The following is a 27,995-nucleotide window of genomic DNA, read 5'->3' as shown; positions in this document are numbered from 1 at the left end:
TGATCAGAGTAGTACTGCAGTAATTGCAAAGGCTGTAATTAGTCACTGAGCACTGCTGGAGTGGCACCTGGTGCCACATGGGTGCAGCACTGGCAGGCACCTGCCAACTCACAGATCTGCTATGAAAAGAAAAGTCTTACTTCTCAGGCCGATGTCTGATGCCTAATAAGCAGTTCTGTAGTACTGAGGTTTTGAGGAAGGGCTTCATTTTTCTGGTTTTGCTCAGCTTTTTGGCTCTTTCCTTTTGGCTGGGTTTGACCAACAACCTGGTCTATCTTTTCCTAGCTTACCCACAGGACATAACTGAGCTGTGCATCTTTTGAATCATTTGCTAATTTCTCATTTCAAGTTTAAAGCACAACTTCCTAAATTCTGGCACCCACTTGTTCACCAGGACTTCCCCTCCCCAGGAGCATCCCTTCCTGGAGAGCATTCCCTGCCTGAGAGCAGTGCCCCCCCATCAGCATCCCGTTCCGCTCCGCCTCACTCCTGCCTGCGGCCACTGAGGGCAATGGGAATTTCATGCTGATAAGGGTTGTTGAAACTAGATAAGGATGCAAGGAAAGGGAAGTACTTGTAAATAGGCTCCGCATAGTTTATCTATGTGTCCTCCTGCACTTCCTGACCTGCCCTGACCGCCGCTCTGTGGATGGGATGGAGGCAGGAGCAGGCAGCCGCGCTCCAGTGGCTGCAGCTGTCGGATCTCGTGGGCTGTTCAGGTTTATTCACTCACACACATAGAAATTAGCATTTTTCATCACAAACGGGCTATTTCTAGATACTTGAACATCATTTTTTGTAACAAAAACTGTACATTGAGTCTAATTAGTTCATTCTTTGTTCCTTCTCCAAGCTCTTTAAAGTACAGAAAATCTGAGAAGCCCAGTGCTTGCTCAGTCACCAGTATAACGTTTGAGGCTTATACGAAGAAATTCATCTAAGGTTTTAATTGTTCCCTCTATCCCACTGCAATAGAACACAGCATTTAATGTTGGGCAGTGCTACGCAGCGATGTCCATGAGCGCACACAGCCAATGGTGCATCTGATCACTGACATCTCAAGGTCCTCTCCAAACTGAGTTCCTTAGAGTCCTTTGCCAAATGTATTACTTGTTGAGACACCAAAGGAACCTTTTCCTTCTTTCTGAGATAAACAGTGGAAGAAGAAATATGAAAAAGTCATTTATCTTCCAGTGACACCACCTATCAGTGTCGGTCACGTCGCCTTACAGAGCGCCCTTCTTACCCCTGCAGTCAGACTGAATCTGAGCTGTAATAGTGGCACCTATAAACTCTGATGTGGAAATGTTAAAAATAAATAGGAAAAATAGGAAGAGGTTCAGCACAGAGGAGTTCATTCCGTCTCCAGCGGCTGCAAATGTATTTTTTTTCTCCATCATTCTCCAGAATATTGAATAAGTCAGGAATTATTATAGAAATGTCCCTGTCATTCTGAATAATACATGAACAAAATTAGTGCCTCTTCATTCAGATTGAAGCAATTATTTCATGTCTCCTCGCACGAGGCCATGTGTAACCCATTGCTGAGTGCTGCCGACTGGGCCTTACAGGATGGGGAAATAACAGCTGGGACTGATTGGAGCGATGGTTGACTCGGTTCACAAAGTTTATTTATTTGTTGGTGTGTGTGCAGGGAGGGAAGCTAGTTAAAATTTAGTATGCAAAATATTTAAAGGGAAAGGTCCCTGCGAGTGCATTGTGTGCTGCACTCTGTAAGCCATGCTGCTCAGCTCCCCATCAGCATTGGCTGCTCTCTGTGCGCTGCCGCCTGCCCTGCACGTCCCAGTGGCAGCACTGCCCAACCAAAGCCCCTTCTTCCCCCATAGACCACCAGCCATGCGGGGCAGCTCTGCGTATTGCTCCTCCTGCAGCCAGGGGCTGCTGGGCTCTGAGCTGGAGCGCATCGCCGCTGTGTCGGGGGCTGATCCTCGTGTCCGGGAATGAATCTCCGCACTGTGAAAGAAAGAAAGTGATACTTGGCTTCATTGGGGGTATTCAGAGAATTAATGTTCACAGGATGACTCTGAACTGCTGTAGGTTCCTCGTTATACGTGAGTTCTGTAAGCATTAATGATAAAGCCTGCTCTGAGCTGTGCACACACTCATTTCAGGATGCAGCAGGTTGATGCAGGGGGTTTCTGCCCTACTTTGGGACGTTTTGTTATGTGGCACAGCGCTGCTGGAAGCCTGCAGCCCAGATCGCTGGAGAGAGCTCTGCAAGTTGCAATGAGTAAATGCAGAGCAGGCAGTACAAAATATCGGTGCTTTTTAGCAATTATTTATGTATTAAGAAGTCAGTACAGTGACTGAGATGAATGCTAAAAACTTCAATTAAAATCAAAACAACAGCACTGTCTTTTAGTTGCCTTAGCAGCAGAGAAAGCGCAGGTAAACATCCTTTTTTCTGAAAAATGGCCCTGTTCCTTGGAAGTCCCACAGCCTCCCTGTCCCGACATAAGTGTGTCATTCTGCTGGAGCAAACCACAAAGTGACACCAGGCAAAGCCCACTGTGGTCCGTTTGAGTCTTTTTGCTGATCTTGCTGGACCCCAGACCAGGAGGAGAAAGAGGATCTCATTTCACTGAAAGAAAATCAGTCATCTCCTCCCGATGGGCGGTGAGTCTCACCCTGCCCTCTCAGCCCCCAGCAGGTGCCTGCTGCCACTGGGAGCTGTGGCTGCCCACACACAGGAGCCCCCACAGCCCCCTGCAAAGCACAGCCCTGGGAACCATCCTTTGCCTGCAAAGCCAAGGATTTAAAACCCCGCTGTGTTGCAATGGGCCAATTGAATCTGAGTACAGTTAATCCTCCTTACACAAAACACATTTCATCCAATTGTGACTCTATTAATATTAATAACATACTTCCACACGAAGAGTACCACCAAGCATCGGGTGCTGCTTTGATCCCCGCTGCTGGGGGCCGCTCCCAGCCTGCGGGCTGCGGGTCCCCACATCCCACGGGGGTGAGGATGCTGGCAGGGAGGACGTGTGGGCTGTGGGCGGCTGTCAGGGGGTGGGGGTGGCACTCACTGCATGTGCTCAATGCCAGGGACACCGGATGCCTCTGGGTGTGAACATTCTCCATTGCTGTGCTCTGGTGCCCATTGTGGAGGACAATCAGGAGCCACTACTGCACTCGCTGGGTTTATTTTGCATGGAGCCGAAGCAGAGGGTCTGTGGAGAAGTTGGATGCCACCGCCGAGCTGTGGGTGTCCGGTCCTGGCAGACAGCCCCAATGGGTCCCAGTGCCCAGAGCATAGCCTCAAGGGTGCTTCATTGGGCCCTCAGCAGACATGAACCTCTGGCCCTTATGCTGAGCCTCACTGTTAGAAACCATTACTGAGAGTTTTTATGAAAGCCTACTCAAGCTTGACTGTTCATAAATAAGCATGACACTTCCCTCTCTGCCTTTACATGGCATGCATGCTTTTAAGTAGTCCAACTTTATATAAAGGTTCACTGTTGTAAAAAATAACTTTCATTGGCTCCTTTCCCAAATACATTAAAATTGCAACCTCAATAAGAGCATACGGTGTTTGCATTTCCACTTACAGCGGTGCGTTGCTGAGAGCGAGTGCTGGGATGGCCGCAGCACTCTGTGCTCCATGGACCCCAGTACTGTAATCCTGGTTGCACCCAGCGACTGTAATAACGAGGCTTTGAGGTTGGATTAAATATTAGTGGGTAAAACACCAATTTGCTCCTTTTCCCTTCGAGCCACAGAGATGCATGCACTCCTCTTGCTTTCTTCCCTTACTTGTCAGCTCTATAACGGATTGTGTGGGCAAAAGTTTGCGTCCCTTTTATAACCAGCATGACAACAGCCCCGTCCATCTCTCTGCTGAAGTACGGCTCTCAAGCTGTTTACACAGCAGGTGACCCCACATCGGCCCTCCCAGCCCCAGGGGGGACACACTGCAGCCCCACGAAGGCCTGTCCTCTCAGCACAGTGAGTAAAAAGCACCAAAGGAAGAGCAGATGGAACAAAAGGCCCCTACAGTTATCTAAATAACTGATTGAGAAGTGTGGTAAAGGGTTTTTTTTTGGTTTTTTTTTTGTTGTTGTTGTTATTTGACTATACTAAAGAGTTATATTTGCAGAATATCGCATCTCTTGGGGCTTTTCTAACACTGCGGTTTGGATGTGCTGCACTCACGCCTAACTAGCTGTCTGAGCGCCAGGGACATTTTTTTTCCCCTTTATAAATGACAATATTTTGATTTCACACCACAGTTGTATCAATATTCCATTCTCCTGAGGTCCCCTTAACGTGAAGACAATTGCGATATTAGTTCAGGCTGCTAATCCCAGGGCTCCAATATTTTAGCATCCCTAATCTTATCAGAATCACAGTCTTCCAAGAATATATTGTTGCATTTATCTTCATGTGCATCCCGCAAATCAAGCTGATGAGCATCCGAGCCGCAGTCAGACTCTCAAACTGCCTTGAAACGTTCTGGGTGTGCTCTGCATGCTTCCCACACAGCAGTGCACGGGGAGGTAGAAGCATGTGCCAGGGGTGTCCTGCTGTGCTGGGGCTGCAGAGAGCCAGCGCTGCCTCCTCTCCTCCATTTTTGTGGTTCTAACGGACATTAAAGGTAAATTTTAATTACAAATACATGTGTTTCCCATAGGAAGATACTGTCCCCTGTGACAGTATATGCAGAAGCTCCACCTCCATGGCAGACACTGATTCCTCTCTATGGGCAATGGAAGCCCTTGTGAGAGAAATACACTTGTAAGGTGCAGGTGAAGGAGATCAAGGAGAGATTGTAGGCCTGCTGAAGGTCAGCTGATGGCAACTGAGTAACAGGGTTGGATAAAAAGGGAAAGGATGGGGGTAGGGAGAGGGCTCTGGGAAGGGCTTGGAGCAGGGATGTGCAGGTGGGGACCTGAGGAGCTGCAGAGGATGGGATGGAAGGTAAGTTATTTAGGTGCCCAACAGTAGGGAGCCTGGCTCCTAGGCTTAGGTACCTGTGTAAGCTAATTGAAACTGTCTGTAGAATGGTGTTAAGAAGGTGATTCCTGGTTCTGCATAGTGGGTGAACAATGGGTTTGTCCTGTTTTGGACTAGGCTGGTTTGGGAACTTAATCTCCAGAGTCTCAGAGCTCTGCAAGCCCAGCTAGTGCTTGGTGCAGGGCACAGGGCTGGGGGCGCTGGGGGTGATGGAGCTGAGTGGGCAGCACATCTCTCCTGTTTCTCTCCTTCTGCATCACTTAGTCAGGCCCCTGCCATGGGAGAGGAGATCTGCAGGAGGACTCTTGCTGCTGAGAGCCTAAGTTAAGGGTCTCCTACTCCTGGCAGAGCTGTCACACGCTGCCCAGCCCCAACTTCTCTGTATGCTTTTGAAAGTGCATAGAAGGAACTTGAGTTTTTGGCTTGGTGCTGTGAGTTCAAACTATCTCTATAAGTTCTAGAGAATGTGAAGGCTTTCTTCAAAGAGTTTTTCTCCTGAAAAGATAGTTTTCAAATAAGTTTCATTTCTTGGCCAATTTATTACTCATCCAGCCACACTAAGCCCTAACCATGTTATCAAAGTACTGTATTCCCTCAAACTGAGTTGGGCTGGCTGGAACACAAGAATGTAATTTTCTGAAGACTTCATGACTTTGAAATTTGCTTTCAATGTGCATTGGGCACAACACTGTGCTTTAAGGAGAGGGGAGAAAATAAATTAGAACTGCAACTTGAGGATGTGCATGCACATCCCATCAAACAGCACCAGAATCATGCCTATAGCATGGGAGCTCAGCACCCTGCTGGGTGTGTGGAGGCACTTCTGCTCTAGGAGGGTGGGTTCCTGGGCTGGGGGCTGCCCCCAGGGCTCAGCTTGTGTGAAGCACTGGTGCTGGAGAGGTTCCATAAGCTGGGGGCTGCATCAGAATTGTGCCCCCAATGTGCTCCTTCATGGGACTTGTGGGTGTAAGGCATCTCAGCATGGCTGTGGGGAAGGTCAGGGATGAGATCTTTTTGGTGGCCTGTTTGTTTTTTTTTTTTTTTTTGAAGACCAGTTCAGCCCATAGAAAATCACTGAAAGCCCTCCAGGCAGGGGCTTTCACAGTGCTGCCTGTGGGCACGGTGCTGTGGCAGCAGCCGCTGCTCTTTCCTCTGTATGTCACATGGATGTTCTCTCTCTTAAAATCTGATAACGTTGCTCACAAATGCAACAATGTAGGGCAAGCTGGTATATATGCACATACATATATGTTTGCTATAAAAGTTTTTGAAAAAATCCTGAAAGAGAAAGCAGCTGAGCTATTTTACAGCTGGGGGGTAGAAGTGAAGTCCTTGTGGAAGGGAGGGGTCCCTCAGCTGTGCAGTGTCCATTCCTACTGCTCAGATAATGTCGTGTTTTCCTACTCTGGTAAGGAGGTGAAGTGGCCAGCAGAACAGCAGCAGCTTTGGTAGAGGGGCAGCTGTTACAGGCCGTCACTCCAAGCAGTCTGTGGAGCTCTTGGGGAGCTGGGCCGGGTCTGTGCACAGTGCCAGCACCCAAAGCCCAGCACCCTGCCTGGAGCTGTCTCCCCATCCCAGCAGCTTGGCACTGCTGCCCGGCTCCCCTGCCACAGCTCGCCTCTGCTGCCATTGCTCAATGCCTTTTGCTTCACTGCATTGCAAGAAACAATTGCACAAGTTCATGACCCGCTGGATTAACTCATTCACTTGCTGCTAGTGTGCTCGAGCTGCTGAAGTGTTCACTTCTGCTGCTTTATTCAAGCCTCAGCTGAGAGCAATAGGAAATGACACGTTGTATGTGAAGAATTTTGGACAATAAACTGTTTATTCCCCGATGGCTGGTTATAAGTGTTAGAAATGATAGAAAGTTATTGGCTGGCCTCAATTTTCTAATGTGGAAAAAAATATACTGTACTCGTTTCCATTATTGAGAAAATACGTTTTTTGAGTGGGATCTTCCAAACCTACTCATCAAAAAGTGAGTTTGGAGCCCCATTCAGAAAACAGTGATAATGTTTGTTAGTTGAGCGGAACTTTTTTCCCAATGCTGGAAGAATCTCTTAATTATTTTTTCATTAATTTTTCTTCCTCCTCTTTGTGGATCTGAGCTGGGATTCCTTATGTGCTGTGCTGTCCTTCGTGCCCCCAGGCTCCCAACGTCTGCACTACGAAGTGCTCTGTTCCCATTCTGCCCGACTTCAGCTTATGGGTATTTTCTCGCTATCAGGCAGCAGTTTAAATTATGGCCAGATAAAATCCATGTGATAAGAACAGCTCAGAATCCCCTTTGGGCTGAGGGCTGCTGAGCCCTGGGCTGTAAGGGGTACCACACTGTTCCCCTATCCAATGGAAACATCCATTGGAATATTTCTGGATGTTCTTTAAATTAAGAACTGGGCTTCCAGAAGAACACAAACATTTCTTTAGGCCCTTCCAACAATAGTGGGTATGGAATTCTGTACCCACTATTGTTCTGCAGCCTCGTCCCTCTCAGCTAATTAGTGCGGGCTTCTCTAAATGATGAATTTAGTATTGAGTTATGTATTTTTAAAAGTTCTTATGGTTGTTGTAACTGGAAATATGTGCTGGCCTGACTTGTAATTCCCTCCACAGCCTCCCTGGAGTCAGGCAGTGCATGCAGAAGGACAAAGTCAATAAAACTGTACTGTATGTCACTGCAGATCTGAAGGGTTTTTGTTGTGTGTTGTTTTTTTTTTCCTTTCTTAATGAGTAACAATCCTGGGCAGCCAGAAATAACTTCACAAAATTCAAAGGCCTAATTGAGAAAATAATTTAAGACCATCCTGAGATTGAAGGAGTCGCAGGGCTCTCCCTGCCCGGAACTGGAAGGGGCTGGCAGTGCTGCGACAGCCCTCAGCACAGGGCTTTGGTTAAAGCAGAGGGGGAACGTGGGTGGTGCTGCATGGAGTTGGGTGAAGGTGAGAAGTGCTCTGTACTCGTGCTGCTTCCCTTGTTGGAGCAGTGTGCAATGCTGCTCTGCTGGCACTGACACTGTGCCAGTCTGGCAAACCTTGTCACCAAAAAGGGAAAATGACTGAAATGGAAAATTGTTGGAGCCAAGCTGAATTAGACAAATCCATGGGTCAGTTTGCAGTTGTTTCCTGCTGTGATGACTGCTTCCCCTTCAAACATTTCAGTGCTCTTAATCATTTTGTTGCTACCAGTAACTCTTGCAATGGCTCTGCAGGCTCTTCGGCTGCTGCGTGCCAGCACCCAGGCTTGAGCATTTGGGGATGAGAGCTGCTCCTGCGAGAGGAGCTGCTGCACCAAGCTGTTAGTATGCAGGGCTCGGCACGGTGCGCAGCCCGAGGATGCTGTGAAAAAGGGGTATGAGTAAATGGGAGTGCTGATTTTTATGGTTCTGATCTCTTCCTGGGGCAGGGAGGTGTTTTTTCCCCCCCAACCCCCATGCTGACTGAGTGAGTAAAGGTGTTTTGGACCCCTTACCTCTTGAGGGCTCTCACATCTCAGACTTCACAGAGGCAGCCCCATGGGAGGGATGTTTGGGCTCAAATCCCAGGGTGGTTATTTATGAAGCCAAAAAGCAAACACATCTCCAGAGCAGTGCATGCAGCTCAGTTTGCTCTGAAAACTGCTTGCAGCACGGCTGGGGGGCACAGTGGAGCTGGAGCTGCTCTGGAGATGGGCTTCCATGGAAAGCTGGGGTGGGATATTTTGGGCAAGTTCTCCCTCAGATTCCTGCTGGCTTCCCTGTGAGGAGCATAAGGTACTGCTCAGCATGTTGGTGTTAGGGCAGCACTGCTGTCTTACATCTCACCTAAAACTGGTCATTTCTGGATTAATTTGAAGTTACACATTTTGGTTTCTGTCTAATTGAAACAATAATGGTGTTAAATGAATCCATGATGAACAGTTTCCCGCAGCATTGCTCTTGTTTCTTCGGTGATGATCATGTTGATAGAGCTGAAGCCTATTCAATCTCATAAAGCAAATGAATGATTCACAGGCTCTGCCTGTACGCAGCAACTCTATTTATATAGAGAATATTATAAAAATACCATGTCTTGTTAATCATACATCTGTATTCATTTGGATAGGAGACAATTATTTCTCTTTACTCAGTTCCGTTTGGTGATTTCCTAAAGTGCCAGAGATGAATTATTCCAGAGGAAAGGCTGAAATGCAGTTATGGTGCTCAGCAGCTCCGCGCTGCAGGCTGCCCTCATCCACACAGCTCTGCTCTGGCGCGGGGCACCTCCACCTGGTGCTGCAGCACCCCAGCAACATGGCATCCATCCCTTATTTTTGCAATAGAAAGACTTGTGGCTTACGTTTCGTTAAAGTATATATATTTTTTTCAATGTCCTTAAGTTAATGATGATCTAAAGGCAGTATCCTCAGCCTAACCCTCAGGGATGTGCTTATGGTTTCTCTCCCTGGTGTATGGCCATGCCAAATGGAGGTCTGTGATGGAGCACTGTAGTGTTTGGTGTGTGATGGTGCTGCTGCTGTGACCCCACTGCTCATTGGGCACAGCTGCTGCTGTGACCTCATTGCTCGTAAGCCCACACAGCTAAGGAGCTCCTGGCTCCTTAGCCGATACGTGACTAAGTTTCCTTTGTTTCAGGTAAGCTGTCATGCAAAATCCCAAATACAGCCTTCATGCCCAGCTTTACGTGCAGAAGAGGCCTTTGCAGTTTATTGGACAGTTTGGTCTGGAGAAGCCATGCAGCTCAGTGTGCAGAACGCTTCTCAGCAGTGGTACTGTTTTAGTGATGCTCTCAGGTGCTGACACTTCTACCTCTGAAATTTGCTTCTTAGGCACTGAGAGCTGTCACGATGATGTTTACTCTCTCCATCACCCAGCAATGTTAGTCCCAGGCCGGCAGCATCCCGCAGTGCACCCCATGTGCTGCAGGGCTCCTGCCTGTCCTGCTCAGAGCCTCCTCAGCACCCGCGCTGGCGTGCGTCTTCCATCTGTAAAGATGAAAAGAGCAGTTTCTTCAGAAGTCTCTTATGAAATGCAGAATCTTGTTGAGCAGAAGCATCATTCCTTTACCTGGTTTTGCCTTTCATCTCAATCTGAACGTGCTTGTTCTACAAATTGCTTTAACTTTTGTAGAATTTCATGAATGCTGCTTTCTCTTGGGTTTTGGCTTTGCAAAGGTGAACCATGATTTTGTGCATGAAGCAAACACAAAACCAGGCTTGCAGCCTCCAATTTGGCTTGGGCTGGCGTGCAGGCTGGCAGTCAGCTAAGGGAAGCAGGTTGTCAGAGCAGAGTGGCACATGAGGAACCCCAAGCCGGGTAGGCAGCATCCCAGCTGTGCCTGCAAGCACTGCCCAGTGGCAAAGCTGCACACAGGAGTTTGTAGCAGGGCAGTAAGCTCTGCTCACCAGCTCACAGACCTTTGGGATGATGTATTCCTAAATATAGCATCACTGAGGTGAGCAGTAAATCAGAGTGCAGGCTGCTGTCAGAAGTGGGCTTTATTCACTGGGAGGTTGTTCTGTCGTCCCTTCAGCTGTGTGTATTCTAAAACTATTTAATTGCATCACAATTAGGTATGCTCTGTGGAAAGATGTTTCAGCTGCAGAGTTGTTGCCTCTCATTTATCTCATCGGGATATTGCTGTGCTCATTTCTTGAGGAAGGCCTTTGCAGGGCAGGAGCTGTGCCCCAGGCCAGTCACCATTGCACGGGGACTGCTGGCACCTCTTGGTTGGTCAAATCAGCATTTCTGTTATCATAGGAAAAGCAAGCCTGAGATCCAGATTGAATGTCTGGATGCTGTCAGGTATTCCCACCACGAAGTCTATTGAGGTGCAAATTTAAACGGTCTGTTCTCTTTGTTTCTTTTCAACTGTGTATCTCTCTAAACCCTTAGAACACGTCCTGTATGTATTGGATGTATAAATATAGGTACATATGCATGCATGCCTATGGTTTCCCTCTGTTTTTTAATCTTTTAGCCATGCAAAAGCCTTTACAAATGCCTTGGAACTGCTACGTGTTTGGGGGGGGGAGAAGAAGAACTTCCACCCAAGGAAAAATGTTAGTCTGCTTCTGCAGAAGTAATGCACTATGTTGGCTTTACAGCCTCACAAAGCACCTCTCTCCATGAGCTGTGTACGTTCTGTCCCTGAAAGATTTTAGTGCAACGGTGACCTTAGAGGGCTCTTGAAGAGAGCCCTTTCTGCTTGAATTGTATCCTGACATGTAATGAAGAGGTTGCCATGGTAAGTGTGTATTTTTGATGGAATCAGAAAACAAGTGAGTAAACCACGTGCGTCTCTGATCCATGAATTACTACTGCTCGGGGCAGCAGCAGCTGCTCTTCATCAATATATGAAAGATTTTTTTCATTCCTTTTTTAGACATCTTAGACGATGAAGTTTGAGGGGTCATCTGAACACTGCCTTGTTTCCTTCATTTCATAGATTGAGAAATGTTTAATTGCCATGCAGAAAACCCAACCACTGCCACCAAAAGCTCTCCTTGTAACCTCCCTGGGAGCACATGAGCATTAGCACCAGCAGCCCCTTCCTATTACAGTGCTTCTATTCATGGGAGGTGTGGGGAAATCCACATTGTATATGGAAACTGCCTGAGAGCACCTTATATTTGGCACTTTTATCTGATTATATACACATAAATCTGCTTATACAATTCTACTGGAACAGTGCTGAATTGTTTACCAGCAGTTTATGCTCCCCTGAGAACTTGCAGACCTACTTTAAAGCTGGGTTAACTCTCCGAGCTGCGTTTAGTTGGAAATATCTTTGTTTTCTAACAAATAAGCACTAAAGCAAGGAAAGCTTTAGTAGATAAAACTAAACAAGGAAATATCTTTTCAGTGCAAATTCTGAGCTTTCCCAAAGCAGTGGCAGCTCAGCTGGAGGGCAGCCTGCTGTGTGCTGTGCTGCCTGCGTGGCACCGGCTGCACAGAGGAGTGCTGCCCATGGGGAGCAGCGCCCTGCCCTTCCGTGCTGCTGTGTGACCCCGGGCTCTGTAGCTCCATACCCCAATGGCTGTTGCCTTTTCTAACCTCAGTGCAGCCCCAGCTCTTCTTCCCGAGGTTTGCTGCCCTGACTGGAGCTGCAGCACTCCTCCTGCAGGCACCTGTGTGCTGCAGGACCTGCACTGCTGCTGCTCTCCCCATGGCTGGTTCACACGTTTTCCCAAAGGTCATCGAGCAATTAGCTTAGTAGCTCTCGGTGTCATTCAGCAACTATTTAAACTCTCCTAAATGAAATGACTGTAGTCCAAGCGTTCCTTCTCCATGACCTCAGTGTGCTTTCTCTGGGCTAACTCCCCTTGTGCTTGGTGTCCTTTCCATGAGCAATGCAATGCTGTGCTGCCTGCACCTCGCTGCTGCTTGCTGCCTGGCCCTTGTGTGGCTGCTGTGTGCCTTCTGCAGGGGGCCTGCGGGGCTGAGCAGGGAGCTCTTTCCTTACCTGCTCTTCCACAGCCTGATCTGTGCCACTTCCTATCCATTGCTGGGCTGGGAGAAGAGGATTTTCAGTTCTGTTTCCTTTGCTTGACCTCAGCTGTGCTGGTCCTGCACAGCCACGTGCTCAGGCATGCAGGCTTCCTATAGACAGGGAAAAAGTTCTGAATCGGGTAAAGCCAGGCCCTGCCCTACTGTTGGCCCTGCAGCTGCTCTGGGTGTCACTGTGCCATCAGCCCCTGTGTGAGCAGCAGTGCTGCGTGGCTGCTGCAGGGAGCTGCACTGCTGGCAGTGATGGGCAGCTGTGCTGAACCTCGGCAATGAGCTGCATTTGGGATGCTCTGTGCAGTGCAAAGTGGAATAAATAGCAAAGGGAAGGAGGGGGAGAGAAGGCCACATGCTGTCATCTGCTCTTGTAAGGCAAGGAGGTTTCATCTAGAAAAGTTGCATTGTATTGGGCTTTATGGAAAATTTAGTGCTATACTTGCTAGAGAAATTTTCAAATAATCTATAATCTTGCTTTGAAAACTTCAAGTGCTCGGAGTCTGATGTCTGACTGACAGGGCAGCAGCTTGCCTGATGGTGGGAATGTACAGAGACCAGCCTGGGCTGTAGGTGACAAATCCATGGCTGTGGTTTGCTATGCTGCTCGGTGAGCCAGCACTACTTCCAAAAACCTCTGCCCCAAGAACAGTGGTAACAAATGTGGTATTTACACTTTCAACACACTGCATGTGCATGAGGATGGATTGTTATCACTGTGTCTGTGATCTTTTTGCAGGAAGCAGTGCCTTTGCCCTCATCTTTACACTGCTCTGAGGGAGCAAACCCTTCATGCTGGGTTCGATCCACCAGTGCCTGTTTTCTTATGAGAGCAACTCTGTGGGGCTTCTGCTGCCTGTGGGAGCTGTGGGGTGATGGGTTGGGTATGGGGGTGGGATGGGGGTGGAAGGGCAAAGGGAAGCTGCCCTGAAGTCAGCGGGAGGCTGTGAGCCTCATTAAGGAGTTCATTAGGAAGGGAAGGGCGCGTGGTGCAGCTGCTGCACAGATTTACCATTTGAAGGCGAAGGTGACACAGGCAGCAGAATTATTAAAAGGACTCTTATCTGGTTAGTAGAGATTGTTTCTGGAAACTGAGAACTTACTGTGTAATGGGAGCTGCGGGTTTTCCTGGAATTCTGGATGTTGTACAAAAACAGTTCCTTTCAGACCCAGCAGACAAGTGAAGTAAAATAGGTTTTTTCAAGTGGAAAACTGCCAATTATTCCGGATTGTTGTGATAGTTTGGTGATTCACACAAGGCTTCAGCAGACAGGTAGCGAGAGCCTCTCTTTTTGGTGCTCCCTGGCTTACAGAGCACGTTGTGAATCGGTGCTCACACTGGGAAGGGGCGTCCCGCAGCCCTGGGGACACAGCCTGCCAGGAGAGCCCCGGCCCTGCATGGAGGTGGGCTCTGTGGGCAAAAGTCAGGCAGGCAGTGAAGCTTCCATTCTTTTTTCCTGCTGAAATCCCATTGATTTGCGAAGCAGCGCAGGCTGGAAGCACTGAACATCCCAGCAGTGCATCTGGCCCTCGTGGACCCTGGCAGTGAAAGAAAGCTTCCCCGCAGGTGGGTTAGATCAGGAAGAAACAAATTTGGTAAAAAAAAAAAAAAAAAAAAGGGGGACTTAGGTGGGGGTAAGTCACTGCACATCACCATTTCATTATTTGGTAAGGGGTTGTGCTGATTCCATGGGACTTTTTGGAAGAGCTTAGGGCTGTAGGATCACCAAGCAATGCTCCCTGCCAGGGACCTCTTGTCTTCTCTTTGGGGAGCTGCTCAGCCCAATGAGCACTGCCCTCACCTACCTGAAACACAGCACAGTGCCCAAAAGTGCCTTCTGTGGGGCAGGACTGTGACAGGAATACAGAAATCTGACAACAGGAGGGGATAAAGACGTCCATTGACCTGAGAGTTCAGGCTGTTAGTTGTGATTTATGAATGCAAAACATAAAAGAGCATATTTAATTAGTCTGTGATTACATATTAATTACCTTTTTATGGCATGTGTGCCTAGGAGAAATAAAAGGTCTCAAAGCAGAATGAGTCTATTTCCTTTAAGGAAATGAAACTGCAAGAAGGCAGATGCGTGCCGGGGAAGCCGAGGCAGGGCTTGCTCTAGTTAGAGGTGCTCGAGACTCAACCTTTTTCTCAGTCCTTGTGAGATTAAAACCAGAGTGGAAAAATTAATCTTGTGATATAACAGCAAGAGAAAGAATGGGAAATACCCTCGCCTTCCATGAATTTGCAGTGGAGTTGACTGGTTCTTCAACACCGCACTGAAAATCGCTCAGGATTTTTACCTCATTGCTTATTATTGATGATCTTTTTTTTTTTTCCCCAGTCAGGCTTCTTGATGTGTAGGTAATGTCTAACTCATACCTGGCTGTCTGTGCTTCCTGACAAACAGCAAGAAACAAGGCAGGCTTCTGTTAACCTCACACAGCACTGCTGTCCGGGTGCCCGTGTCCTCACAGATGGACACCTTGCTGGTGGTCACAGCTGGCTGTGTTGGTGGTTGGTTTTGTAGTGCTCAGTGTTCACTGTATACAGTGCAAATTATCCCTTGAGCATGTGTGCTATCCTGTGGGCTATTTTTGGTGGCTTTATAAACACTCCCTCCCATGGGCAGCCAGCCCTGCATTGGGGTGGCAGAGCAGGGTCTGCTCTCATGCAGCTGCTGGGCTGGCTCCCTGGCTGGGTTAAGGCCTCCTGCTCAGCACTTTGTGTGCTGGCTGCTTCACCCCTTGCAGTGTGCAGGAGGAAGCTGGTGTTAAGAGATCTGTCATCTTGGGGGAATGCTGAAAATAAGGAAGAATGTGTTTATCCCTGCATAAGGTAGGAAGTTGTCAGGGAAACAGAGGAACTCTGTCCACTTCTCGTTGGCTGAAAGTTCTGTTTAGAAATCACAATCTAAATTAATTGAAACTCGAAGACAGGAAATAAAGTGTTAAACAGGATGACCTTTGCTGAGTGCTCCCCCCGCACCCCCTCTAGCTTTGCCTCTCCATGCAGCACACAGCTGTGATAAGTGTTCAGTGCCGACGGGAAAAAATGACCGCCTTCCAGGAGCAATGCACAGCATGAGGGGCCATTCCTGCCCGGCCGTCCCTCAGCCCCGCTGAGTTGGCAGCCTGGGGTGATGCTGCACCCTGCATGCAGGCAGGGCTGTGCCACCAGCATCAGCACTGCAAGTCGTTCCTGCTGGGACCAGAGCAAGCAAAGGGGATAGCAGCAAAACCCCATGTGTTGGAGAGAGGAGCCCCTGTGCTTAAAACAGAGCTGGTCAGGGAGAAAAAGAAAGACTATATTCACTTATTTTAACTGTACTTGAACTTCTTACCAAGATAGCGCCGTCAGATGCAAGTGATAGAACGGACATGTGACATCAATTTTGTCATAAATGCCACAAAAAATCTGTGCAGTTTATAGGAACCATGACAGATCTTTAAAACAAATGCATTCTTCCCATCTTTTTTTTTTTTTTTCTGACTTTTCAATGTTGGCAGTTTAAGGAATTTGAAAATTGAATCCATCCATCTGGCACTGGGAAAACAAACAACATATTTGTCTCTGTATTCTCTCTTCACTCCAGTGCTTAAAGATCCTAAATGCAACCAAGTACATCTGAAACTGCAGGGAAAGAGAGGGTTAAGTCATTTATATTTCAATCTATTAGCTTGGCTGTGTTATATAACCTGCATTATTTAGCAAAAAGCAGAAGTTCTCTTGTAGTTTGGAGCATTCAGAAAATCATAGAGTACGGGAAAATACGCAGTTGGTAAAATAATGTGCAGTAGTTTGAAAATGCAGGCGTCGATGTCGTGCAAGGCTGCATTTTGGGACATGAGGACATCAGGGCCATGCAGGCTTACAGACCTTCGTGGGTGTGTGTATCTGTGGGCATCACAAGAGGCTTCTTCAGGAGAGGATAAGTCCTGTTCCAGGTGAAGTGTTTAAACCGCGATAGGTTCTGATGCTCACTGTGGACTTCATAGCTGTTCTGTGATTGTTTCCATTCTCTGAACTTCAGCACAGCCCATCGTGGTTCCTTCAGCACCTCATGGGCTCATTACAGATGTCTCCCAATCACTTTTTCCCCATTTCGGGTGAGGGAGGTGCCGGCAGATGTGTGATGGTGACTCAGCGGTGCACCCAGCTTGTCTCTCTGCCAGTTGTGCCTATAGGAAAACGCAACAATCAACAAATTCCTCTTCTTTTACATGCAGATTGAAATGGTTTCAGAAATTCAATTATCTCTGGGCCCCTGTTTTGAAAGCAGGCGCCAGCTGTCAGTTCCCACATTCCCCCAAGGCTTTGCGCTCTGCTCTACATGGTTTTTTTTGTTGTTTGCATTTGGTTTCTTAATTTTGATTTTCTGAAGTTACAACATAGTTGCAGCAGGAAAGCTGAGGCTGCGAGCGGGACCTGGTGCTGTGCTGGGCTTTTTGTGCAGATCCATGCTAGCAGAATGCAGTGATTAACCCTGCCAGTGTCCCTGGCACATCTTCTTCCCTTTCTTTTGCCTTTCTCGTGGCAGTGGGCTGCTTGTCAGGCTGGCTACACAAGCCGTAGCTCCTCGTGTGCCTATTAGAAGGTTTAACATCCTCTTGTCTGGCACTGAAGGACAGCCGTGGCATTGCTTCCCTCTAGAGAAGGCACTTCATCCTGCTAGAGAAGCAAGGCACATCATTCAATTGCTGATTAAATTTTGAGGAAAGTAATGGGAAATAGAGGCTGTCAATTTTTATATCTGTGTTTGGAATAACTGGGAATTGATCACTCTTCACCTTGGTAAATGAGGGAAAGTTGTAAGGTATTAATCTGTACCAGAAAATCCACAAGCATGCTAGCCAAATTATTTTCATGGAGCGCCCTCCCCACTGTCTATAACCTTGGTCACATAATCAAGAATGAAAATCATTATCTGTTTCATTCACATCTGTTACTAATTTTCGAAGCCTCCTTTAAATCTGATTAGAACTCCTCATCCAAACCAAACCGATGTTGAACTCAAGGTTAAAATGCATCACGTTAGCTTAGTGATTCAGATTATATTTTTATTTTCTCTTCCTAATTGAATTTGTGCATTGATGTGTGTTACCTTTCTCCTGACTGGTTATTACTAACTGTATGTAAAATGCCAGGGGTGTAAAATGCTCTGCGAAGGCAGCGGGCACAAATCTCTTCTCTGGTTACCCTAAGTGCAGGGACCACAAGTGCTGTCCCTGCCCAGGCGGTTTGACTCGAGGACGCTCCATCTCTTCCTTGCTGTTCAGGCTACTTCTTTATGACTAATTGGGAATGCTGTCTGTAACATTAGCTCTTCCAGGCCGTGCTGTACAAGTGTCATGAATTTTGAGGGGCCATTCCCCTTAACCAGTGGCAGCACACATCAATGTTGCAGTGCTCTTATGCATTTCCTTCGTCTTCTCAACAGCATCCCTGTGAGTTTTCATCGCCTAATGGTGGTCAGAGCAGTAACAGCAGATGCATGAGAGCACGTCGGGCTCCAGTCCACAGCACTGCGGTTTCCTGTTTTCTTTTTCAGTTATTTAGAAAGGTCTCAGCAGAAATAGCCACCGGCCCTTCAGGGAGATGCCTTCTGCAGCCCAGCACCCCACGAGCAGCCCACTCCCTCCATCTGGAGGCACAGCGGGTCCTCATGCCATGCAGCCAGGCTCAGTGAGGACAGAAATAGCACTGGGTTTCACTTTCATTCTGGGTGGCAGCAGAAACGTGTGCGCCCAAATAGAGCATCGCTGCTCAAATGCCAGGGGAAGCAGGGCAGCAGCAGTGAGCTGCAGGGCAGGGCTGGCCGGGGGTGGCTGTGCTGCAGGGATGGCACTGTGCTGACACAGCTCTGGTGGCTGCGCCATGCCCTGCAGAGCAGACTGTACCACTGTGCTGTTCTCTTCCTGTGCAATATTTTCAAGTCTTGTGCCTTGTTTCTGCAGGTATGGAAGAAGTCTGACGTTGTCTTCTTGTGCAAACATGAAAGAGTCTTTTGGGGGCAACATACCAACCTCTGACAAGTCCTGTAGCTGCTGTAAGTTACAGCCCATAAGCTGCTCCATCCTTCCTCTTTAAAGGTGACTGAATGTTATTCTAATATTAGTTTTCATTGTTTTATCCATGTATTTCTCTAGTCCCTATCTTCTGTGGATCACAAAGCGCTTTGCAGCCATGACCCCAGCAGTGTGACAGCTGCCCTGCAAGGAGGTGTAGAGCTGAGTGCCCAACCTCCCTGCAGCAGCCTGAGCCAGCCAATGCATTCCTCCAGCTCTCCGTTCTGTAACAAAGCTGTGAGCCCACTGGGGCCCTTCCTGAGCTGCACACAGTGGGAGGGAGAATGGAGGGGCCCACATTTCTCCCTCTTTCCCCATGCAGTCGTTCTGTGCTGCCCTCTTGCCCCATTCTGTGTCCCCACAGCAGGGTGAGGTGCCCGGTGTTGGCAGGGCTCACAGCCCAGCCCTTTGGTGCAGATCACATTGCAGCCTGCAGGGCCTGCCCCACTGTGTGCATGCTGCAGGGCTGCACAGCTGCAGGAAGAGCCACGGCTCCTCCTACACACACACATGCACCATCTGTAGCCAATAATAGCGTGCTGCAAGGGCCAGCTATGTTTAGGTTGAAGGAAACGGTTCAATAGTTACATCATACTTTGATCCTCCTGTCCTGCGATCGTCTGGAGGCTCTCATGTGATAAGCGTGTTCAATTGCATCCGTTCTGATTTTGGTTTGGTTTGGTTTTATCCTCCTCTCTGCTCTTACACGCTCTCTGGCTTGATTTCACTTTGCACTCCCAGAAGTTGTCCCATCCCAGCCCTTGGCTTTCTCCCCCAGTGCAGGTGGGGGGCTGCCCTCAAAGAGCCCACAGAGTGAGGGGGGAGGGATGTAACAGGTTTGTACCTGACCAGCTCTCCCAAAGCAGCGGCACCTACGGCTTTACACGGATGCTCAAAGCACCCAGTGGGCTTCAGCTGCACAGAACGGGGCACACAGAGACCAGCTCCACTCGGAGTGTGTGGAACACATGGGCACACTCACCAGCACTGCTGGAAGTTCTCGTAGTGATCCTGATCCATGGCTGGTGATGAGATCCAGCTCCTCTTCGTCTGCAGGGAGCCCTGTACCTCACAGCATTGCAGAATGTGTGCTGCGTGTGAGCTCTGCTGCTGTGGCAGCAGGTTTGTCTGGCTGTTAAATGTTGAAAAACAGTTTTTGGAAAGTTGTGCATGGATCCAGGAGAGTCAAATTCTACACCTGTTTCAGTGTCTTTAACCTACATGCATATTCCTTACACATTCCTACTTACACGTTCCTACTGCCAATGGAGCAGTCCTCATCCTGCAGTGAGCCCTCCCATTCCTCCTGTGCAGCAGCTGGGAACTGCTCCCATCTGTATGTGGGATGGCAGGTCCTGCTCCCCACAGCGCAGTGCTGGTGATTTCCTGGAGGTTACTCTGGCTGCCCCCAGGGATTCCATCCAGCAGCACAGGGCCTATCGTTTGAATTTGCTTCTTTTAATAAAAAGTTGGCTTTATTCCTCCGCTTTCTGCTTCTTGCTATTTCAGAGCAGCATTCAGGTCAGAGGAAATAAGCTACCAAGGGGAAATGGGAAGGGACAAAAAGTGGTTAAAATATAGAAGTGAAAGGTAGGTAGAAATGGCTTCAAAACCAAAGGAGGTGATTACTGAAGTCCACAGAGATCTGTGTAGGAGCTGTGCCATTCAAGATATCCATGAACTGGAAAAATGGAGGAGGGGGCAGGAGATGATAAATTATGATAAATTATTCAAAGCTGCAGAAACTAACTGGAAAGAGCTGCAGGAGTGTTTCGCTGTAATGAGTGACCAGGTGGTAAGAATACCAGGCTGTCAATTTTAAGTAATCAATGGAAATGCCAAATGCAGGAAGAAAAGTATGGATATGTGCAGTGAGAACCTATAAATTAGGTATTGGAAAAAAGAGATACGTAACTGTGTGGAAGCAATCTCCCTGCTGGAAACTGGCATGTTAGGAAATGGGAGGGAAGGGGGAGAGGGTATACCTGCGAGCATCCCTGCATTCCTGCATCTTGTGTGCTGTGGGTCTTGTGGTTGCCCATCTCAGCAGGGACATGTTAGAACTGAGGAAGGCATGGAAAAGGTCAAGAATTATAATTAGAGCAAGAGAACCCTGTTCTGTGGGCTTTGCATCACCACAGTGTTTGGGTATTCCTTCAGCTTACTGTACTTCTAAACATGGGACAGAATGATTTTGTTTTTATTTGCCTTTATTTCTGGCGCTGCAGTTTTGGCACTGATCACTGTGATGTCGGAGTGATGATACTTTTGCTCATCTCCCACACAGAAGAAGCCTATTTAAACCCAAGGTAATCTGTAAGTTATACTTGATCATACCAATAAAACAAGGAATAATAAGTGTAGACAATCATCTTTTTATGTAAACACCAAGGCCACATATCACAGATTTTTGTTTCAAGGAATACAATCATAATTTCCACGTGCATCTTTAAATTTAATTTCCCACGTTCTGCACACAGAAGTGTGATATTTAAGCAAAGCCATCAGCACTGTCTCCATATGCAGCAGGTCCTGTGGCACACGCAAACCTGCTGCTGCCTCCCGGGCTCAGGTCAGGTCCTGCAGTGCTGGCAGTGGCAGAAATGGGATTTGTGTTTTCAGTTTAAGGAGGGGCTGCAGCTCTTGTGATAAAGACAGATGTTTGAAAAAGTATCTGATGTTTCATAGGACTTTCTCAGCGGCAGCACTCCTCTTTTGCTTATACCTTTCCTTACATATTTTAGTCATGAGTCTGAGCTTAAAACTTGTACGGTCTCGAATCCTGAACTGCTTTTCATTTTTAAACCCACTTGTCTATAATTCTGTTTTACTGCTGACAAGCCCTGCGCTTATAGAATGATTTGTAGTTACTAACATGGGAAGGCATGACTTGCTTTAAAACAAAACAAGTATAATCCTCTGCATTCTGTACTCCTGCAGTGCATCTGCTGTGCCAGAATTACACGGCAATGTGCTTGGATATTCACTCAGCATTTCAAATTGTGTGTTAATGTGCCCCTTCATTGCATTGTCACTACTAAAGCATTCCAGTCTCCAATAGGAGCAAATAAGAGGAAAATCAAATCCTATTATTTTATCACTTGCACCAGACTGAGTCTTCACACCCAGCAATTCACGGACCTCTCAGAGCACTGCACAAGGTCAGGCCTTCCTCTCGCAGCCACATCTGCCTCTCTGGGGCATTTCTACCCGCACAAATTGCCATTCAGCTGGCCTGACTCTCCAGCAGTCCCCCGAGCTCCCACACTGCTTTCTGTGCTGCCCTCAGTGCTGCATGCATGCGGGGCTGCAGAGTGTGATCCTGCCCACCGCCCGCTCCCAGGCAGCACCAAGCGATGGTCCTGTCCCTGTGCTCCTGTCCTCTGGCAGTGGATTTGCTGCGTGGGACTGTGAGCGTGCAGGGGATGGAAGCAGTGGTACCCAGACTGCCCCATGCCATGCAGACCCGCAGTCGCACACACTGCACAGAGCAGCCAGGCTGTGAGTCTCAGCCACTCGCTGCTGATTCTTACTGGGCATTGTGTCGCAGAAAAAAATACTGGTGGAAATCAAACCTGCTTCTTTTCTTGCAGGCATCCTGTAATTAGCTGAAGTTCTCTTTTCCTCATAGAAAGGTCTTGACGCATAAAACAAAAGTTTCCTCTTCCTCGCGTGTTGTTGCCAGATGTTTCAGCAGATCTTAAAAGTAACAAAGTTATTTGTGTGAATTTACACATGACTTCACCCCTAGTGCCTATCATAAAGTGCTCCTCCTCCTCAGTTAACCCAATTACTTCTCCCCCCGTTTCTGAGCAGTGTGTTTCCATTGTCTGTTGGCTGCAGCATTGCAGCAGTGCTGCTGTTTGCTGTGGATCCATGTCCCAGCATTCAGAAAGGCACAGCAGGGCTGTAACCTTCTCAGATTAATTTCCACTTGCAGTCGAGATTTCATTTTTACACAGAACAGCTGCAGGAGACCCATGGATGGGGGGATTCAGAGCACGGGCTGCCCTTACGGCTCCCATAACCCCCAAGCCTGAGCCCTGCTGCTGTGACCAGCACGAGCTGATACCAGGCTGTGCCAGGAACGGATCCATCCCAGCACGGGGCTTTGTCAGCTGGATGCAGGCCTCAGCTGTCTGCAGTATGGAATGCTAAGAGCTCGGAGGTGTGTTTCATTAGGGCTTTTGCCACTAATTCCACTTTGCTGCAGCTGCACATGAAGGTTTACTCTGTGCTCTTGTCTCTTTCCAATGATGACTTTGGATTTTGCTGTGCTCAGGGCCTGAGAAAAGCCAGCAGACTTCACCTAGCCTGGCTGAGGCTCTGCACTTCCCAAACCAAGTGCTTGTAGCACCATTGCACTCAGCAGTTCACGTGCAGCCTTTCACTGTTCTCTCCTACTATAGCAGGTAACGTGCTTCCAACCTGACCCTCATCACAGCTCGCATCTGCACGCCCCAGGAAATGGCCCAGCCCCCTGCCACAGCACAGCCCTGCTGGGAGCTGCAGGTGCTCAGGGCAGAGTACAGATAGGGCCCTGCTCTCTGAGAAGGCAGGGAAAGTGTCAGGGTCCTGGGGAGGCAAAGCTGTATGTGAGGAAAGGAAGGATCCTGAGCCGTATGGCAGAAGGCTGAAACAGTGGTTTGTGCAGCAGTGAAAGACCCTGTGGGAAATCAAAGTATAAGATATTGCAGGGCACCAAACCAGAATACAGGACTAGCATAGGGAATAAGGGAGGGAAAAAACACACTGAAAGTAGAAAATATACAATGAGTTGTTAACCTGCAAAGGATGAAGGATGGCGTGGCACAGACCCTCTGCACCTCAGCCTGCGACCTACTAACATTAATAGCAAATGCATACTTTGAGTTTGGGCCCAGAAGTCCATTCAGACAGATAAATCTGCAGTCACACAGGTTCTGCTCACTGCCTCCTCGTGAGGAATTGTGCTCCTGTGCCTGGGGAAACCGCAGCTGGGAGATGTGCTACCTCCACTCTGCCCCAGGGGGAACTGCTGGCACGCTGCAGCTCAGTGACTTCAATATATATTCAAGAATTGAAACAAATGACTTATAAGGTGAGAGGACACAAAACCGATCTGCTTACGAGACAACTGAGATCTCAAAGGATTTGCATTTGTGCAGAGCAGGGGGTACTGGGCACGTCACTCCTTCTGTGGAGACAACAGATTGCAAAGGGAGGAAAAGTCTTCCTACAGAGCTGAGGTTTGTGAGAGCTGTCTGTGACCCACAGACACAGAATGAGCAGTTCATAGGAAGAAGCAAAGCCAACTGTCTTTTCGGTACTTCTGAGCAAGATGAAGCGTTTATTATTTGCTATTTGTGGACTTCACGCAGTATTTATCATAAAAGCACAAGTTCTTTATTTTGAATAATCATCTCTCAATTCCTATCACCTCTGCAGATATTTATTCAGTAAGATTTTTCTATGTTAATGTGCCTTCTGGTCACTGGTGCCACCATGCCCTCAGTATCACCACGTTCTTTCCATTCCCCAGGGCCTGAGATGCACAGCTCCTCAGCATAAAAGAACCTCTAAGCTCATATTTTTATTGATTGCTTCAGAGATCAAAGACATCATTTGTGTCCATTTCAATACTTTAACTGAAATACTGGCAAATCAGTCACTTAGCCTGCAGACTCCTCTGTGCTGCCAATGCAAAGCAGATCCAACCAATTGAACCTGATCTCCATTAATTGCTAGTGCCATTTCGGACACTGTTTTCTTAAAGGTTGCAGAGAAAGTTGCTGCTATTGTATTTCATGAGCACATCGCTTCATCTGGAAACACTTCAATCATTTGTTTTCTAGCCTGCTTCTGGCACTAAAAAGTGATGTAGTGCAGATCCTCAGTGGCCTATATACCTTTGCCAGCCGGGACCCACGTGTTAGCTCTGCTCTTCTTGGGCTTGTCAGCAGTTTGTAGCCAAAGACATTTCCCCGTGTTTTAAACTTGCTCGTGTGCTTTTACATTGTTTCCTTGAGTCGAGTGGGTCAATCTTTACCCCGTGACTCCAGCCCACATTTTCCCTTCATGCTTTGTGTGGTTCACATTACATGGGCTCACTTTGGTCACACGTAGCACCATCTGCTTGTCCTGGGGCTCCCTGCCCGCCCCGGCCCTCGCACAGACGAGCAACGCCTGCAGCCAGCAGCCAGCATAGAGCTCTGCAGCACTTCAGGAGTTTCTCTCTGGCACTTGGCTCGGGATGCTGCACGCAGGTCTGAAGCTCGTTCTCAGTTCCAATGCATTGCTCCATCTCCTCCACAAGGGTCATAACCACACTTTTATGATTTAATGATGTTCCACAGCTAGATATGTATTTTAATGTCTATGTTTAATGTTTGTTGAAGTTGAGAGTCCTTATCTTTGCAACACTGTTATGGGTGGCATAGGAAGGCACGGCCATTCATTTCCTTTTTTAATCTCCTCTGACAGCTCTACCACCGCTCTCCCCCTGCAGCCCCACAGCTCTCCACCAAGCTGGGCGCTCCCTGCCCACAGCCCTGTTTGCTCAAAGACTTTCAACACGATGCACGGATTGACAGCCAACATTTTTATTGTCAATATGACGTTCTTCCCCAAATTCAGATTTCTTCCCTCTGTTCTCCAAGTATCTTTCTTCTTTACGTAGAATGTTATTACTTACAAACTTAGAAGAAGAGGATGAGTGAAACTAACGAGGATGGATTTCATCTATCTCCATTCATCACAGAATAAGTTCTCCAGTTGTTGTTTACAGGCTCTCATGTTTCTACTGGAAAATGTTTCTACGTGACATTTATTTTTACAGTGTGGGAGTACCGCAGGGAACTGCTGTGCTTGGAGGAAGGCAGGAGGAGGTCGGCCCGGCTGCACACACAGGCAGCAGGCAGGCTATGGCTGAGCTGCTCCATCACTGCTGCGCGCAGCTCTGCAGGCTGTGCGTTAGTTCTCCTCCAGCAGCACTCGTGGCCAGCAGAAGGGAGTCGGTAATGCTCCTCGGTAATGCTCCCTTCCTGACTTGGTGAGCTAGAGGCAGAAAACATCCGACGGTTTTCATTTGCTCCATTCAGTGAATGACGTTTAAAAGGGAACAAATCTATAAGTCAGACCTCTTGTGCGTAGCAGCAACTTGAAGACAATGAGCAAACCCAACTCTGCATTCAAACACGAGTGCAGCAGTACAGTTTACCACGAGCTTACCAACGACGGCCTTGTAGCGAATGCTGCTGTGCTTAGCAACGAGCCAAAAACGTCCTCTGTGAGAGTCAGAATGTAAATCATTCTACCTTGATCACATCTCATTTCTGCAAACACGACCCCGCGGTGCCCCTCACTCCAAGCCATGGGATGCTCTTTGCTCACTGTTCGGCACTGCTGTACGTCTATGCTGGGAGATAAAGGCAGCACAGCAACACAAAATCACGTCCTCTTGGATAAAAGATGATATCAAGATGTTAATTAGAGAAGAAACGTCCTACTCATTACTTTGCAAAACCAGCTTCAACCAAGCATGGGAGTGTGTTTATAAACAGAGGACTCATCTAAAGATCTTAGAAATACCAGCTATGGTAAACATTCCTGAGACAGCATGAAGTTCAGGCTGGCGCTGGCACAGCGTGGAGCTCCAGCCCTCCTGTACAGGCGGAGGTCCTGGCACACACCCCAGGGCTGAGCTGAGCAGGCTGACACCAACTAGAAGAGAGTGTCTATGGTAGAATATTCACAGAGCAGTAAAGTGGAGTAAATTTTCTAGGTAGAGCCCCAGATGTGTGTCAGGATTTCTTTCTTTGGGAGGTGTTCTGGCTTTTGCTTCATACCAAAGTCCCCTGCAGCATTCCTGCACCTGATAGCAAAGATCTTGCAGCCTCTGTGACTGTAGCCTGACTGCTCACTCTGCTGCTCTCATATGGGAAGCAGTGTTTCCTGCTAGCTGTAATTCATGGCACGAGACAACAGTTTTAAATGCCATTTTAAATATCCCTTTCAAATGTCCATGAGATTAAGAGGAGCTGCAGAGGAATATGTAGATTTTTAGAACCATTTTCCATATGTGCAGCATAGATGAATACAAGGGCTAACACAGCATGCATTTATTTTGCATACGTAAACATAAAGCAGTGTGCTCCAAAATTCAACATTGTGTTAAAATAATAATAAAAACAACAACTAATAAGGATTTATGATGCTTTCAAAATGGTGCTTTTCTCGGCCTTCTCAATGGAAGAACGTCCAAATCTGGATTTAAACAGCTGGAAAGAAAGAAAACCCATTTCAGTGATGTGATCAGTACTGTGTGATCTATCGGGTACCACAACAGACACTGATGCTCATCAACAGCATTAGCACAGGCAGTACCTGCTCATCATCTCCCACGTCATTAATTGCCCCAAATCAGAACCGATCCCTTTGTCATTTGACGATCACCGCTTCTGAAATTCGTCAGCTCCATGGAACACCAGGCACGAGGGTCCCCCGTCGTGCCCTGCTCCCTACACTTCTGCAAAGCACAGCTTTCTGCTTTGCTGTTGCATTTCATTCTATTTTTCACTCCCGGACTACATCCTCTGCGACGGCTCCTGCTCCCTCCTCGCCCCGCTCTCGGCCGCCGTTACGGGTGATGTCCCCGCAGCGAGCGGAGCGCACCGCAGCGCCCCATCCCCAGCGGAGCCTCTGCCCCTCTATCCGCCCCAGCCCCGCTCAACTCCCACTGTCGTTCCTTTTATTCAGAACCACCCAAATCACCTCGCAGCGAAGCGGCACGGTGCTCCGCGAGGCTGAGGCGCACCTCGGTGACAACGTGCGCGCTCTCAGTGCCGCAGCCGGATCCCGCGGCACCCCTGTCCCTCAGCTCTCCAGCGGGCTTTTCAGTTTCCGCGCATCCAGCCCAAGCCCTTCATCCCCACACCTCCAGCGGCCCCCGAGGAACGACGCGTAAACCGCGTTCCCGCTGACTTCTGGCCGCCCCCCCGCACGCCCCGCGTTCTGTCACCCGCCGCCCGCCGGGACGGACGTTCGCGGAGGGGCAGCGCCCGGAGCGCGGCGCTCAGCCCGGCCCCCCCGCGCGGCGCTGCCCCCGCCTGGGGAGCGGGACGGGACGGGACGGGAGCGGGGCGGGGCGGCCTCGCGGCAGCGGGCCGAGCCCGGGCGGCGGCGGAGGGCCCCTCAGAACCCGGGCGCAGGCTGCAGTTGCCCGCCGCAGCCAACAGGTCGCACCGTTCCCCCTCGCTTGAGCCCGGCGGGCGCTGCCCCGCGGAGCGGAGCCGTGCGGGGCCGGAGCCGAGCGGAGCGGGCGCTGCAGCCGCCCCTATAAGTGCCGCCGGCTCCACTCCCTCTCCACGTCGGGGAGGCGGGCGGCAGGGAGGGGGCGGGGAGGCGGCTGCCGCCGTCCTCCATTTTGTGGCTGGGGCACAGCACCGCCGAGCGCGGCGGGGCCGAGGGGAGGGCGGCGGGAGGGGGCGGGCGGCGC

General features: G+C 48.8%; 1 long non-coding RNA gene across 1 annotated transcript; it reads left to right on the top strand.

Moving 5' to 3' along the window:
- The first annotated feature begins 4,011 nt into the window (after nucleotides 1–4,011).
- On the top strand, nucleotides 4,012–19,058 carry LOC116232258 (uncharacterized). The gene is made up of 3 exons (XR_004167637.2): nucleotides 4,012–4,944; nucleotides 18,410–18,501; nucleotides 18,602–19,058. It is a non-coding gene; the product is annotated as an uncharacterized LOC116232258 (long non-coding RNA).
- The last annotated feature ends 8,937 nt before the right edge of the window (nucleotides 19,059–27,995 follow it).

The sequence above is a fragment of the Phasianus colchicus genome, chromosome 15 (assembly GCF_987193195.1).
Source record: "Phasianus colchicus chromosome 15, bPhaCol1.hap1.1, whole genome shotgun sequence".
NCBI lineage: Eukaryota > Metazoa > Chordata > Aves > Galliformes > Phasianidae > Phasianus > Phasianus colchicus.
Note: the sequence above shows the minus strand (reverse complement) of the source record. Positions and strands in the feature narration are given on the sequence as shown.